Raw genomic sequence first — 16,178 nt, forward strand, 5'->3', positions numbered from 1 at the left:
AGTTGCCTCATTAGCTTCAGGTGCAGTGGCCTCATTAGCTTCAGGCACACTGGTTGGTTCAAGCTCCACATTAGCGTCAGCCATGACAAGGTCATCGGCTTCATTGTCGTTGGTGGTGGCAGCTTCAACATTTTCAATCTCCACTTGCTGAGCTGGAGGGTCAAGCACAGACACCTTCACTTCATGAACTTCTTCTTCTGGAATGGGGGGAGTAGGGACACGTTCTTCTTGACGTTCATCATCGGCTGTTGTAGCCGGATTGTCTTCAGCAGCTGGTGCTTCAGACTCGGAGACATTCACAGTTGGAGTGGCTTCTGAGAACACTTGACGTGAAACAGGTTGATGGTGCACTTCTCCTTCTGGAACGCTCGGAAGAGGGGCTTGAGGCCTTGGTCCTTTGCGAAGCCTTTGCAGTACAGGCGACGCCTTTGGAGATGGATTTGGCAGGTCCTCATCCTCTTCAATTTGCACGGATGGTGTGACTTGTTGTTGTTGGGGAGTACTTGGGGAATCTTGTTCTTGCGGGCGATCAGCCCATGAAGCATCCTGAGCAATTGGCGTCAGAGGACGACCAATGCTGATGATTTCGTTGTTCGTACGAACAGGCGATGATACCACATTATATTCAATTTGAGGAAGAACTTCATCATCTTTAACATTGTCATGATGACCAATGTCTTCAGCAGCGATGGGATCAACTGCTGGAATCTCTTCAGCTTCAGGAGCCTCTGTGGAAGCAGGCTCATGAACAGTCATGCGAAGTTCTTGGGATGCAGATGCAGGACGAACCACTGAGATGGGTTCAACGACAAGGGGCTCTGTGGGAGCAGCCCGATTCTTCTTGGTCTTGCGCTTATTCTTGGAGGGAGTGGCATCAGAGGCTTCAGTATTCTTCCTATTTCTGGTTTCAGCCTCGGCAGCCCTCGTCTTCTTCTGTTCTGAAGCGGTTGTGGTGACCTTTGGCTTCGAGCTAGTCATTACACTTGGGAAGATAATGCGAGGGGCTTCTTGGCTTGAAGGTGCAGGCTGGTCAGCAGGAAGCTTCTTCTTTTTCTTTGCAGCCATCCTGGGGTCAATGCCAGGACGGCCAAGTGACTTGCGCTTCTCAGCCTCATTGTAGGAAAGCACACACTTATCAGCCAAACTCTTCATGCGCTCACGAGAGCCTTGAGCTTCTTGGCGCTTCTTCAGAAAAGCTTATTTAAGCTCATGCAGCATGACCTTGAAGTTTCTGATGTCTTGAACACTGAGCTTCGCCACATGCTTCTTGAATTGAGCCTTCTCATAATCAATTTTGTTCTTCAGCTCAACGATGCGCTGAGCAAGAGCTAGCTCAGAAGCAATGGCGCCATTGAAAGAGACGCTGAGGCCAATGGGAAGCTGCAAATCTTCAAAGCTTAGATTGGGGGAGTCGAACCACTCATCAATGAAGTTATGGATGATTGCCACATCAAAGAGAGGCAAGTTGTTGAAGATTTATGCTTCTTCCTTGCTCTTTATCAGTTGATCAAGGGCATCATCAGCAAGATCTTCATCACTGAACAGATCAATGGGCTCTTCACGCAGAATAGCAGCAGGAGTCAAAGCCTGATCAGTACTCTTGACGATTTTCTTTTTCTTCTCCGTCTTCTTGGATATGCGTGAAAGATCTTCAGACTGCACAATGGCTTTAGGAGGTGCAGTTGCCAGTGGCTTCACACGAGAAGCTTTTGGAGGTGTAGCTGATGATGAAGCCTTAATCTTCTTTGGCTTTTGCGGCCTTGGAGGAGGAGCTGGGGCTTCATCAGAATCAGCATCATTGTCAGAATGATCCACTTTGGCACCTTGTACCAAGATGTAGGAGATGAGGCCATCAAGGTTTGCAAAGGGGCCAATTCTGTTTTCTTCAGCTTCACGTGTGCCATCATCACGGGGAGCAGAGGGGCCAGGATTGAAGTCTAATCCCCATGACTTCTTGTTTTCCTTTGCCGAAGCCTTAGCAAACTGGAAGTTGCGCTTGAAGAGACTGTCGTCACGACACCAGAGCAATGATGATGGGTCAGCTTCTTCAGGCTGTGGTCCACGGACCATGCAAGGATAGAATTCTTGCGCAATGGCTTCAACTTTGTTCTTGGGGGGAAGGCCTCGATAGAGAATATCACCCCAAGGGCTCTTGATAGCATTTTTCTCTGCGTACTCCTGGGTCACAAACTTATACCTGTACCACTGTTCAGCCCAATAGCGTCGAATCCATTGGATTCGAGTCTTGCGCTGATTGTAATCTTCTTCAGGATCTGTTTTATATATTTCTGCAAGATCATCAGGCAGATCCTTTGAAGTTCCCCCACGACGCTGTCTGCCACCCTTCCTTACTGATTTCTCTGCAGCCATGAACTTCAAACTGAACGGTTTTAATATGTTCAAAGGCTTCAAAGGCTTTCGCTTGCTGGTCAGACAGGAACTGGCTTCAGGAGAATCAATGTGTTGCTGTAAGAATTCTGCAAACGAATGCAGACTATGAGAACCTAGGGATTCTCCCACGGACATGTACCTGTGATAGCATTAGAGATGCGAGGGAAGGGGAAGAGGTCATATGCATTCTCAGAAGATTTTCAAGATAAATCAGTTTGAAGACATTGACCTCATGATGCGAAGACATTCACTTATATGAGGTGAGTTGGTTCCAGATTTGTACCAATCCGTGAATAAGTACAAGTGAGGAATCAAACTAGATAGGAAATCTAAGTGAATAGACTAGGCATTATGAGATGCAGACAGAATAGATCTAACATTGAGTAGGTAGAAACCACTTTCAGTAAATAGGATGAATCTATGAAGATCAAAAAGGTGGTAAAAATAGAGTTATAATTACCGCACGAAGAACTGCTAGAAGGGATGAATAGGAGACCGAGCAGTTCAACCCACCGTTCCCTAACTTGGCGACGGAGGACACCTACGGCGACGGCGGAGAGGACGATGTCCGTGGCCGGCATGAGGACGGCGTCGGAGAAGTCGCGGCAGCTAAGCGCTTCGTCGCCGGCGTCGTCGAGAGCTAGTGGTGGCGCTAGGGTTTTGACGAGGTGGAGAGGTGGAAGAAGGATTTCTTTACCGTAGGGGACACATATTTATAAGTAGGTGTGCGGCACAGCGCAATTACGCAGGTGCCCCTGTCTGTTCACATCTGTGGGACACGTGGCAAGCATGCAACATACTTAGAGTTGTCCCACGTTCCCACGCCCGCCAAGTTTGTCGGATGTTCGTTCCGGCTTCTCCGGATATCGACAATAAAGATGAATCACTTAAATAGGACATGATGTTTGTCTCTGTGTCTTCTGCTGACAAGGATGCAGAGAAGACATTCGACAGTTTTAATAGAATGCATATGATTTGGACAGATAGAGTTTGAGATAGTAAGCATAGAGAGATTAGGGTCCGATCACATTCACTTAGTTCAAAAGATTCAACAATGAAGACATAGCTATAAGTGAATGTTGTAGAGGACAGAACACTAGTATATATATGCAATCAAATCATCATAGCGCAGAAAATCATGAAGATAAATTGAAACTGAAGACAAACCAAATGCGAAGTCTTTGCAAAAGTAACGCCATGAGTGAAACACTTCAAACAGAGAAATTTGGTGGTGGCATTACCCACCGTATAGGAAGTATTAGACCCAGACACGGCGCACAATTATCGTGGCACTCCGAAGTCAAATTCCATGTTAATGTATTCACACACAGAGTGTAAATCTTCATTGATTGAAGATATACATTACTTTGTGTGTTGCACATCTAAGTCATCAACATGCATAAGTGTTAGGATGTGTGCCTGATCATAGGACATTAGAGGATTCCAAGATATTTAGCTCACACCGTAACTTGCAAAACCTTTTCTCATCCAAGGGCTTTGTGAAGATATCTGCCAGTTGTTCTTCAGTGTTGACGTGAATGATGTCAATATCTTTCTTCATGACATGATCTCTGAGAAAATGATGACGAATTTCAATATGCTTTGTCTTCGAGTGCTGAACTGGATTGTTGGCAATCTTGATGGCGCTTTCGTTGTCACAGAAGAGAGGTACTTGTTTCAGGTTGATGCCATAGTCCTTGAGAGTTTGCTTCATCCATAGAAGCTGCGCACAACAGGATCCAGCAGCAATGTATTCAGATTCAGCAGTTGAGAGTGATACACAATTCTGCTTCTTTAAAGACCAACAGACAAGTGATCAACCAAGAAAATGACATGTGCCTGATGTAGACTTTGGATCCACCTTGTCACCAGCATAATCAGCATTCGAGAATCCAACCAGATCAAACCTTGAGCCCTTTGGATACCATAATCCGAGTGTTGGGGTGTAAGCCAAATATCTAAGAATTCGCTTCACAGCTAAGTGATGCGATTCCTTTGGTGCCGCTTGGAATCGAGCACACATGCAAACACTAAGCATAATATCTGGCCTAGATGCACATAGGTAAAGTAAAGAACCAATCATGGAGCAGTATACCTTTTGATCGAACTCTTTACCATTGTCGTCGGGACCAAGATGATGTTTGGCTGGCATTGGCGTTGTGCAACCTTTGCAATCTTGCATGCCGAACTTCTTCAGGCAATCTTTAAGATATTTTTCTTGAGATATGAAGATGCCATTTCTTTGCTGACGAATTTGAAGACCAAGGAAGAACTTCAGCTCACCCATCATGGACATCTGATATTGCTCTTGCATCATGTATCCAAACTCATCACTATACTTCTGATTGGTGCAACCGAAGATTATGTCATCCACATATATTTGGCATACAAACAGTTCACCATCATATGTCTTCATGAAGAGTGTGGGATTGAGGGATCCAGGTTTGAAGCCCTTGCTCTTCAGGAAGTCTTTGATTGTATCATACCAAGCGCGAGGAGCTTGTTTGAGGCCATACAGTGCTTTGTTGAGTTTGTACACCATATCAGGATGTTTTGGATCTTCAAAGCCAGGTGGTTGAGCAACATACACTTCTTATTCAATCTTGCCATTGAGAAATGCACTCTTCACATCCATTTGATATAGCAAGATGTTGTGATGATTAGCATAGGCTAGAAGTATGCGAATAGCTTCAAGCCTAGCAACAGGAGCAAATGTTTCATCGAAGTCAATTCCTTCAACTTGAGTATATCCTTGAGCCACAAGACGTGCTTTGTTTCTGATGACTTGACCATGCTCATCTTGTTTGTTCCGATATATCCATTTTGTGCCAATAATGTTATGCTTGCGAGGGTCAGGGCGCTTGACCAGTTCCCAAACATTATTCAGCTTGAACTGTTGAAGTTCTTCTTGCATGGCTTGAATCCATTCAGGTTCCATAAAGGCTTCAGCAACTTTCTTGGGTTCAGATATTGATACAAATGAAAAATGCCCACAGAAATTTGCTAACTGTGTTGCTCTTGATCGAGTAAGCGGACCAGGTGCGTTAATGCTATCAATTATCTTCTCAATTTGTACTTCATTTGCAACACGAGGATGAACTGGATGAAGACCTTGCTCATGCTGATCATTGTCATCATTGGGAGGATTGTCTTCAGTCTGAGCATTGTCTTCAGGTTGGTTTGGTGCAGAAATGATAAGTTCCTCTTCAGGATGTGCTTCAAAGGGCATGATTTCACCAGTTCTCATCAGCTTAATAGATTCATTGGAAGGAGCTTCATCTAATGTGCTTGGCAGGAGCTCTCGTTGTGAACCATTGGTTTCATCAAATCGCACGTCCACAGTTTCAATAATTTTATAGTGGAAGAGGTTGAAGACTCTGTAAGAATGTGAATCCTTTCCATAGCCAAGCATGAAGCCTTCGTGAGCTTTGGGTTCAAATTTTGACTTGTGATGGGGATCCTTGATCCAGCACCTAGCACCCAAAGACTCTGAAGTAGCTGACATTTGGCTTCTTGCCAGTAAGGAGCTCATAGGATGTTTTGCCCAGAAGCTTATGGATGTAGACACGGTTGATGATGTGACAAGCTGTATCAATGGCTTCAGGCCAGAATTTTCTTGGTGTCTTGTACTCGTCAAGCATTGTTCGAGCCATCTCAATGAGGGTTCTGTTCTTGCGCTCAACAATGCCATTTTGCTAAGGTGTATATGAGCAGAAAATTCATGAGTGATTCCCATTGTATCCAGATAAAGATCAAGGCCGGTGTTCTTGAATTCAGTGCCGTTATCACTTCTGATATGCTTGATCTTGACGCCATAATTGTTCATTGCTCGATTGGCGAATCGTCTGAAGACATCTTGTACTTCAGTCTTGTAGAGAATTATGTGCACCCATGTATATCTTGAGTAGTCATCAACAATGACGAAGCCATAAAGACACGCCGTTGTTGTGAGGGTGGAGTAGTGAGTAGGGCCAAATAAGTCCATGTGCAACATCTCAAAGGGTTGAGATGTCGTCATGATTGTCTTTGAGGGGTGCTTGGCCCTCGTCATCTTCCCAGCTTCGCAAGCACCACACAAATGATCTTTCTTGAACTTGACACCTTCGATGCCTATGACATGCTTCTTCTTGATGAGAGTGAGCAAGTTCCTCATGCCAGCATGCCCCAGCCTTCGATGCCAGAGCCAGCATTCTGAAGATTTTGCAAGAAGACATACGGCAAGTTGTGGACCTGCTGAGAAATCTACCATGTATAGATCACCTTTCCTATACCCTTCAAAGACTAGAGACTTGTCAGATTCCATTAGTACAAGGCAACGATATTTTCTAAATATCACAATCATGTTTAAGTCACAAAGCATTGAGACAGACATTAAGTTGAATCCAAGGGATTCAACAAGCATCACTTTATCCATGTGTTGATCCTTTGAGATTGCAACTCTACCTAGACCCAATACCTTGCCTTTACCAGTGTCAGCAAATGTGATTTGACTCTTGCCGGATGGACATAAGGTTGAGTCCATGAGAAGACTTCGATCACCAGTCATATGATTAGTGCATCCGCTGTCCATAATCCATTCTGAAGCACGAGGTGTCATACCCTATAGTGCGGTTAGGAGGATAGGCTTCACAATGTATGTTGTGAAGCATAAGCAGTTGATGCACACTTGGATTATCACAGCATAGATGAAAGTTAGCACACAGTATGACAGGTAAGCGATTCATATGTGGAATACATAGTAAGTCATTTTATCATGCGTTCCGTTGTGTGTTAGGTCCCCAGCAATAATATCGGACGCCTTTGATTGCTGGCTGGAGACCATGTTCTGCAAAAGAGAGTTAGTTCTTCTTCACCACCCACATCTTTAGGGGTGGCTTAGAAGCAATGAGTCTAAGTGCAGCATCTGAGAATTTCGGCTTTGGAGCCCTAGCAAATAGCCTTGCAGGAGATAAATGATGCTCATATGAATAAGCAGAAAAGTTCTTAGTATTATGAACATAGCGGTTTGAAGACACACGCTCATATTCATAAGTTTGAGTGCGATTTCCCTGCAAAACATTGGTGTTAGGGTGACTCTGGTGAGTCATGTTTCCGTATGAAGCCGTTGGACCATGTGACGCCTTTGGTCTGGGGTTTGTCTTCTTCCCAGGTGGTGTCATGACAACATTCACCGGAAGATTCTCAAGACAGCTTTTAGGAACCCAGATCTTCTTCATTGGCGGTCCATTCTTGCAGTTAGTACCAATATACCTGGCAAACACTTCACCATTCTGATTTTTGAACAGTTTATAGTTTGCATCAAAGGATTCATCAATGATAATAGGATTAGCACAGGTAAACCAGATAAAGTGGATGGATCCACTGAAGGTTCCTTTGCAGCAACCCATGTGGTTTTGGGATACTGCTCAGGCTTCCAGTAGGAACCATCAGCATTCATTTTCCTCTCGAACCCAACACCCTCTTTCCTAGGGTTTCGATTCAGAATCTGCTTTTTGAGGACATCACAAAGTGTCTGATGCCCTTTCAGACTTTTATACATCCCTATTTCAAGCAATATCTTCAGCCTAGCATTTTCATCAGCAATAGTAGTGGTATCCTCATAAGAGGGGTTAGTTACCACATCAGTAGTTGAAGACAGAGCAACAGTAGCAGCAGTGGAACATTCAGCAACAGAGGCAGCGTTATCACGCTCAATGCATTTTAGACATGGTGGTTCAAATTCATCCTGAGCAACGCTGATTTATTGAGCAAGTAATGAATCGTGCTTCCTCAGAAGATCTTCATAATCCACCCTTATCTTTTTAAGATCTCGCTCTCTTTGAAGACATTCAGAAGAAAGTTTCTCATGATCAGACAAGAGAGCATTATGTTGATCTTGAAGGGCGTAAAACTTAGAATGAAGTCCCTGAAGACTCTCAGCCAAAGCTTTTGACTGATCCATTTCTTCGCCCAACATATCATCGCTCTTACTAAGCATGTTTTGAATCCTTTCCAAAGCTCTTTGTTGTTTAGTGGCAAGGGAAGCAAGTTTGACATAGCTGGGGCCAAATTCATCACCTGATTCATCATCACTAGTTTCAGAAAGATAGCATTCAGTTACCTTAGCACCCCCTGCCATGAGGCATGGTGAAGATGAAGATGGTTCAGGTGGAAAGTTCATCTCTTTAAGAGACTCCTTGTAGTCATCAAGCCAAGGATCATGACGATTAAGATGACTTTCATAGACCTCAGAAAGCCGGTCCCAGATTAGCTTTGCATGATTGAGGTGCATGACGTTCCTGAACTGATTTCGTGACAGGCAGGAGCAGATGACATCCTTCGCTGTGAGGTTCAGTAGAGTGTACTTGCGAATGTCATCAGCCTCCGCCATCTTGCATAGATCGGTAAGACCAATCTCGGTGACGGTCCACAGTTCGCTGTCCATAGCCATGAGTCGCTTCTTCATCATGACTTTCCACCGAGGATACTCATGACCGTCAAAGGTGGGGCAAGATACATTCCTCAATCCTGCAGTCGACATAGCTGAAACTCCAGGTGGTTAAACCGAATCACACAGAACAAGGGAGTACCTTGCTCTGATACCAATTGAAAGTGCTAGTTATCGACTAGAGGGGGGTGAATAGGCGATTTTTATCAAAGTCTTCAAAATGTGGAAGTTTCGAAGACAAACAATAGAAATGACCTAATTGATATGCAGCGGAAGATAAACTACAACAAGCAAGCCATAGTCAAGTATGCAATAGCGTTAACGTACGAAGACTAATAGCAGCTAGGTAGTAGGATCAGGATGGAAAATAGTATGAAGCCAATCAACAATAGTAGTCAAGCAATGAAGTCAATCAGATAAGACAGATAAGCAACGACTTCACGAAGACAAACTCAAAGTAAAGGAGGGAAGAGATAGAACCAGTCACTTGTTGAAGACACAGGATTTGTTGGGCCAGTTCCAGTTGTTGTGACAACTGTATGTCTGGTTAGGGAGGCTGAGATTCAACTCAGAAGACCGTGTCTTCACCTTATTCCCCTTGAGCTAAGGACACTTAGTCCTCGCCCAATCACTCTGGTAAGTCTTCAAGGTAGACTTCTGAACCTTCACAGACTTCGTTCACTCGGCAATCCACAATGACTCTTGGATGCTCAGAACGCGACGCCTAACCGGCTGGAGGATACACCGTCCTCAAGTGAAATAAGTCTTCAGGTCACACAGACAGAAAGACTTCAGTGATGCCTAACACTCTTTGGCTCTGGGTGTTTGGGCTTTGTCCTCGCAAGGATTTCTCTCTCAAAGGCTTCAAGGTGGGTTGCTCTCAAAACGACAAAAGCCGTAAACTAACTCTGAGCAGCCACCAATTCATGGTGTAGGGGGTGGGCTATTTATAGCCACAAGGCAACCCGACCTGATTTGTCCGAAATGACCCTGGGTCACTAAGGGACTGACACGTGTTCCAACGGTCAGATTTCAAATACACGCGGCAACTTTACTTGGGCTACAAGCAAAGCTGACTCATCCGGCTCTGGATAAGATTTGCTCTCATTGTCTTCGCTCGAAGACATAGGATTTGGGTTGAGCATCACTTCAGTCACTCTGACTTAGTTCACTTGGACCCCACTTAACAGTACGGTGGTTCCTATGACTCAACAAAGAAGAAAAGGAAACAATGAAGCCACACAGTCTTCGCGCTCCATAGTCTTCACACAATGTCTTCTCATGTCATAGTCTTCAATATGAATATCTTCTCGTACCACCATTGTCTTCAATGTCTTCATACATTTTTAGGGGTCATCTCCGGTAGGTAAACCGAATCAATGAGGGACACTACGTGCGTTATCCTGTAATTCTCACAAACGCATTAGTCCCTCAACCAACTTCGTCGTCAATACTCCAAAACCAACTAGGGGTGGCACTAGATGCACTTACACTAACGCCCACAAGTGTGGGCGTTAACATTTCCGAAACCTTATATTCTGTCCATATTTTTTTTGGACGCGCGCTAACTGCCACACGTGTGGGAGTTAAGGAATTTGCCCACATGTTCTGTGTGGTGCCTAAGAGGACCAGCCCACACGTCTGTGTGTGGGCAAAACAACTAGCGCCCACACACCTCTTTATTCCCTCCCGGTCCCTCTTACACGCGTGCGTGTGGGCGAAATAGATAACGCCCACACGCCCGGTACGTCAGGCCCACACGCCCCACGTGACACTTTACCGCGCGCCCCGCAGTTGCCATGGGCCGGACCCTCGTCCATGTTCGTTCAAGTGCAGTTGCCATGTCACTGAACTACGGTTGCCATGTCAGACAACTACAGTTGCCATGTTTGCTCAACTGCAGTTGTCATCTCAGGTCAAAGTTCCAGATTGCCATTTTTTGGACAACTACAGTTGTTGCCATGTGTGGTCTGGTATACTGCAGTTGTCATGATTTCAAAACTTTAGGAGTTGCCACCTACTAACACTAGGCAGTTGCCATGTAGCGCTACAAAAAAAGGCATGGCAAAAAACATGTTCGGGTAAAAAGAGAGAGTTGCCATGTGCTCACAAGCACGCTAGGGCAATTGCCATTTTAAAAAAAAGAGTTGTCATCTGCTTACGTGCACGCTAGGGCAGTTTGCCATGTACCATGCCAAACATATGGCAACTGACATGTTCAGGTAAAAAAAAAGAGTTGCCATCTGCTTGCAATGACACTAGGGCAGTTGCCATGTACACCGCAAAACGCATGGCAACTGGCAGCTTGGGTGTGGGAGAGGGGGCAGGCGTGTGGGCGAGATGACAAACTGCCCACACACCAGCCCTTGTGCGTGACTGAAATTAGTGTGTGGGCGAACTGCTAAACACCCACACACCGGCCCCTCTGTGTGGTAAAACGGATGTGTGGGCGACCTCTCTCACACACCACACAGGCGAGCTGTCCTACGTGACATACAAAATCAGCTAATTCGTGCCAAGATTCGTGCAGAAGTCACTGGACGATGATGAAGGCGTGTGGATGAGTTGGCTAACGCCCACACGTGTGGGCGTTAACATTTCCGTTCTTTTTAAAGTGCACATATAAGTAGAGATAGAGATAACAGAAAATCTTTTTGGTAACCTCTCATAAACCAGGCTCAGCTCCAGCGACGCACATCCGTAGACGCATGCAGAGTCTGGTTTTTTCTGGTGCATGCAACCCTAGCCGCCGCGCGTGGATCAATTGTTTTCACGGAGAATCAGACCGATCCACCTATCTACTCTGAGACTCCTGGAACCGATCTATGGTTCTATACCCAAACATGTTCGTGCCGCCAAGATGGTCCGATCTCCCGCCGGAGCTGCTCGCCATCGTCTCCGGTCGCCTGCACGACGTGGCTGACTTCGTCCGCTTCCATGCCGTCTGCACGTGGTGGCGGGACTCGCTGCCCCAGACGATGGCGCTCCGCCCGGCCTTCTTTCCCTGGCTCATTGCCCTGCCGTCCGGCTATGGATCTTTGGCCGTCAAGTTTCGCCCGCGACATTCTCCAACCGCAGGTTGGTGGCGCGAGCCGACGGCTCAGCGGCCTGGTTCTTCACCGTTGGCTCCAGGCCTACGCTCATGGACCCTCTCACAGGAGGGGTCACGGCCCTGCCGTCCTTCCCGGAGGACGATCAGAAGACCACGGGGAGGATGGAGATCTCCCGCGGCATCATCTCTGGCGACGACACGGTCTTCCTCTACAACTTCTCCTACTCCAACCTCGACGAGGATGATGACGAGCAAATCAACGCATGTTTCAACACGGCCGTCCTTGGTCCTGGCACTACCACCTGGAAGTTCGTCTAGAGACATTTGGAGGTGTACAACAAGGACAAGGTGGAGGGGGAGTACGAAATCCACGACAATCATTTCTTGGCGGCGTACCGTGTCGACGGGAGAAAGACCCTGCTGTGCCTGGACGGAGGCGATCAAAATGACACCTCGGCATGGTACTTCCTTCCAGAGCTGGGACCTAGTGCCGAAACAGATGACACGTACCTGAGGGAAGAGGTCGACGCCACCGGCTGGTACGTCGAGTCTAGCCATAACCTTGAGTCCCAGGGCGAGCTGCTGCAGGTGACTGTCGTGGTCCAACAAGACAGGGGCTTCATGTATAAGGGCGCAGCAGCCCAGGCGAGCGCACTGGTGGTGCGGGTGCACGCGTGGGAGGAAGAGGTGGATGCAAACGGTAAACGGAGGTTTCGGTGGGTGAGGAAGGATGGTCGGAGCTTCGCGGACCGCGTCATGTTTTTGGGGTTCCCGACCAGCTTCGCCGTGGAAGCCGCGAAGTTCCACGGCGGGGAGGATGACGTGAGCGGCGGGTGTGTCTACTTTTGCTCCACAACAGAAAGTCTGAGTTACATAGCTTCGCATCGCGTGGCGCGTTCAGGTGCAATCTTCTCGACGGCAAGGCCAAGTTCATTAAGGGCCTGCCTCCGGATCCGGAGTGGAGGGGCCACAAAAACGAGGCATGCGTGTGGTTCATGCCCCAGCCTTCCCTTGCTCCGATCCAGGTACTTATCCAACTCATTTCGTATGTACGTTTTTTTGAGGGAATCATGTCGTATGTACGTGATGGTACAACCCAACATGTACAAAATAGTTGCTATAATAATTTCAAGTTTTTACACATTACAGACAGGTCGGGTGGGCTCACTTATAGTATAGGTGTATCATATGTATCAATTTATGCGTGTCATCGTCAAGTGGCCTTATAAACGACCTACTTGTTTTTTGCTAGGTAATTAGAGAAAGACTAGAGGGGGCAGATCATCCAAATATGAGAACAATTAGCATTTACCTCATGAAGAGACAACCAAAACAACCCAGGTCGCCCTTCTTCAGTTTCCTTGTGCAAAACCTACCTCCAGGCGTAGATAGCTCTCGACTGTGTTCCTTCTTTGGTAAGCACGGCAAAGTTTCCGCCGCTGAGGTGATCTCACCAGGGAAGGCACGTGTTACCATGTTCATGGAGACGGTGGACAGACTAGATGACGCCGAGGCCACCCTCGATGGGCTGGTCTTGGATGGATGCACCCTGACGGTGAAGTGGTGAAGGCAAAGGCGCCATTTGCCAATGTCCAAATGGCCACCTACAAATTAAGAGCAAGTACATTTTTATTGTAAAGGCATCATTCTCTTAAATTAATCTTCACACCATCTTGATATTACAATTAACATCATCTTTTAGTGTTATATTCAGTTCAGGTTTCTTCATTAGCCGCAAGCTTGATGTGCCTCGCCCAGGTCCTTTTTTGTTTCTATGAGCGAGGACGAGGAGGGGCTCATGTTATTCTCAAACATGAAGAAACCTGAACTTGGGGTGCTCTAGTTATTTGTTAGCATTCGCATCTTATTTCATCAGAAGTACTTGGTCCTACATGATTGATGTAGACTTCCCCTCGGCTACATGATTGATGGTAGTTCTTCATGGCGCATGTAGACACACCACGCGTGGAGATATGCAAAATTATATGGCGCGTGCTAGGCTCGAGCCAGCTGATCCACACGTGAGATCAGCCGCATGGACTTCCGGCAAAAAATTATGGTAGAGCGTGTTGTGACTTTTTATATTTGCACAGAAACATCTACAAAAAAAACCTCATCCAAGCGTTGCAACAATGTTTACTCCTACTATGTATAACAAAAGAAAAGGACAACGCTAACGCCCACACGTGTTGTGGGAGCCAAACCCGCCCACACGCCCTATAACACACAGACAGCGCCACGTCACCGCATGCATGTGGGAATTTTTTTGGATTCTCAGTTTTTAAAATGTTTTATCTCTTAAATGAAAAATCCGATTGAAGATCCGTTTTCACCATTAAATCTCTCGCAATGAGATCTTCGAAACAAGATCTCATATCAATATATTTCGACGAATTTTTTTTGGATTAAAAGTTGCCATGTCTATTGCATATGAATTGCCATGATGTTTATACTGAAGTTGCGAGGATATGTTTCACCTATTTTTTTCTATATTTAAAAGTAAATTTTGACATATTATAAAACGGGGAATAAGAAACTAGACTTGCCATGAACCAATACTAAAATTGCCATGATACATGCACTTAAAATTGCCATGGTTCATACAAAAAAATAATTTTCATGGTCAAAGTACTGAAATTGCCATCATCAAAAAACTAAAATTGCCATGCCCTACAAACTAAAACTGCCACATGGCAACTTTAATTTAAGCACTATAGCAACTACAGTGTAAACATCATGGCAACTTTTGGGCAAAAAATAATTTCATCGAAACATATCAACATGGGGTCTAGTTTTGAAGATCTCGTTCAGACGAATTTAATGGTGAAAACAGATTTTTAATTTGATTTTTTTATTAGGAGATAAAACATTTTTAAGCCGAAAACCAAAAACATTACTATTGATGTCATCTATTTATATGTGCCAAAATGAGTGGTGATGAAGGCACGTGGGTGATGTGCAAGATGCCACATGTGTGGGCGTTAGTTTTTTCGAAAAAAAATACATAAAACATGAAATAATAAATTAGATCTTTTGCAGAAACCATACTAGTGTTGTCGTAGAGTCACACAATTTTTTAATGGCCACAGCAAAATTAAACAACAAAATAATTTGTTTTTGGGGGAAAAAAATTGACGATACAAAATATGCAACAGAAAAATAAACGATCATGGTCGCCCTTTCATCAATGTGTGTTTGATTTTTATTTATTTTTTTGCAAATACAAGATATGCAACAGAAAAATAAACGATCATGGTCGCCCTTTCATCAATGCGTGTTTGATTTCAGAAGCATCGGACTGGCCTTCCACACGGGGTGACGTGGGGGGTGTGGGATTTTTTTTAGTGAAGCCATTACAATCACCAATACGACAAAAACGTGATCATAAACACAAAAAAAAGAAAGAAAGAAAGAAAACGGCACGATACAATGATGCTAAGGAGCAACCACAAACCTCAAGAGCGACAAGCCAATAACAATTGTCCGAGCGGCACTGCTTGTGGTCCACTGGGTTCCGGTCCACGATCAACTAATGGTGTTGTTCATTTTTGCGTCATCCCTTGTCGATTCAATGGTAGTAACTGTGTGTTAGGCCTTGTAGTACCAATATAGCCCGTATGGCGTTTGAGGAGGCCCATAGGGCTCTGGCTGTTGCTTCCAGCTCGTCGCCCTCAGGAGCGAGAAGTTGCTGGAATTTTATTTGGAAATGTGGAGTTCCGCCCACAGTTTCAACCTTTGCGTGGCGGCTCGCAACTGATGGTTTGCCAACGTGGAAGAACAAACACAAGATCGGTTTGGAAACCACTAGCAGGTGCCCGATATGTGGTCTAGATACCGAAGACAATTTCCACCCGTTTTTGAGATGTCAGCTTGGGAGTGATTTATATAGGGAAATGGCAAAGATCTAGAATCTCCCTCGGATTCAAACGGTGCAGAACTGTGGGAAGGAATGGCTTTTACAAATTCTTGCAACCAAAAGTGATATGGAGAGATGCATGCTACTGCTTGTTTTCTGGAGAGCTTGGTTCGTTCGCAATAAGGTGGTACATCACAAACCAGCCCCGCCTTTGGAAGTTTCAGTGAGATATCTTCGTAGCTACTTGGACTCACTATGGGCAATCAAACATGACATTAATGTGGATCCAGTGAAGGGCAAGACAAGCGTTTTTATGGAACCTATGAGGCAGCTACCTGCTTATATTCGGAAAATGCCTTGGACTAAACCCAGGAAAGGTTGGAGTAAACTAAATATTGATGGCTCCTTTGTGTCAAGTAATGATGCGGGGGCGGGCATGATTCTGCGTGATG

Source organism: Triticum dicoccoides, chromosome 5B (genome assembly GCF_002162155.2).
Source record: "Triticum dicoccoides isolate Atlit2015 ecotype Zavitan chromosome 5B, WEW_v2.0, whole genome shotgun sequence".
In the NCBI taxonomy this organism is placed as follows: Eukaryota; Viridiplantae; Streptophyta; class Magnoliopsida; order Poales; family Poaceae; genus Triticum; species Triticum dicoccoides.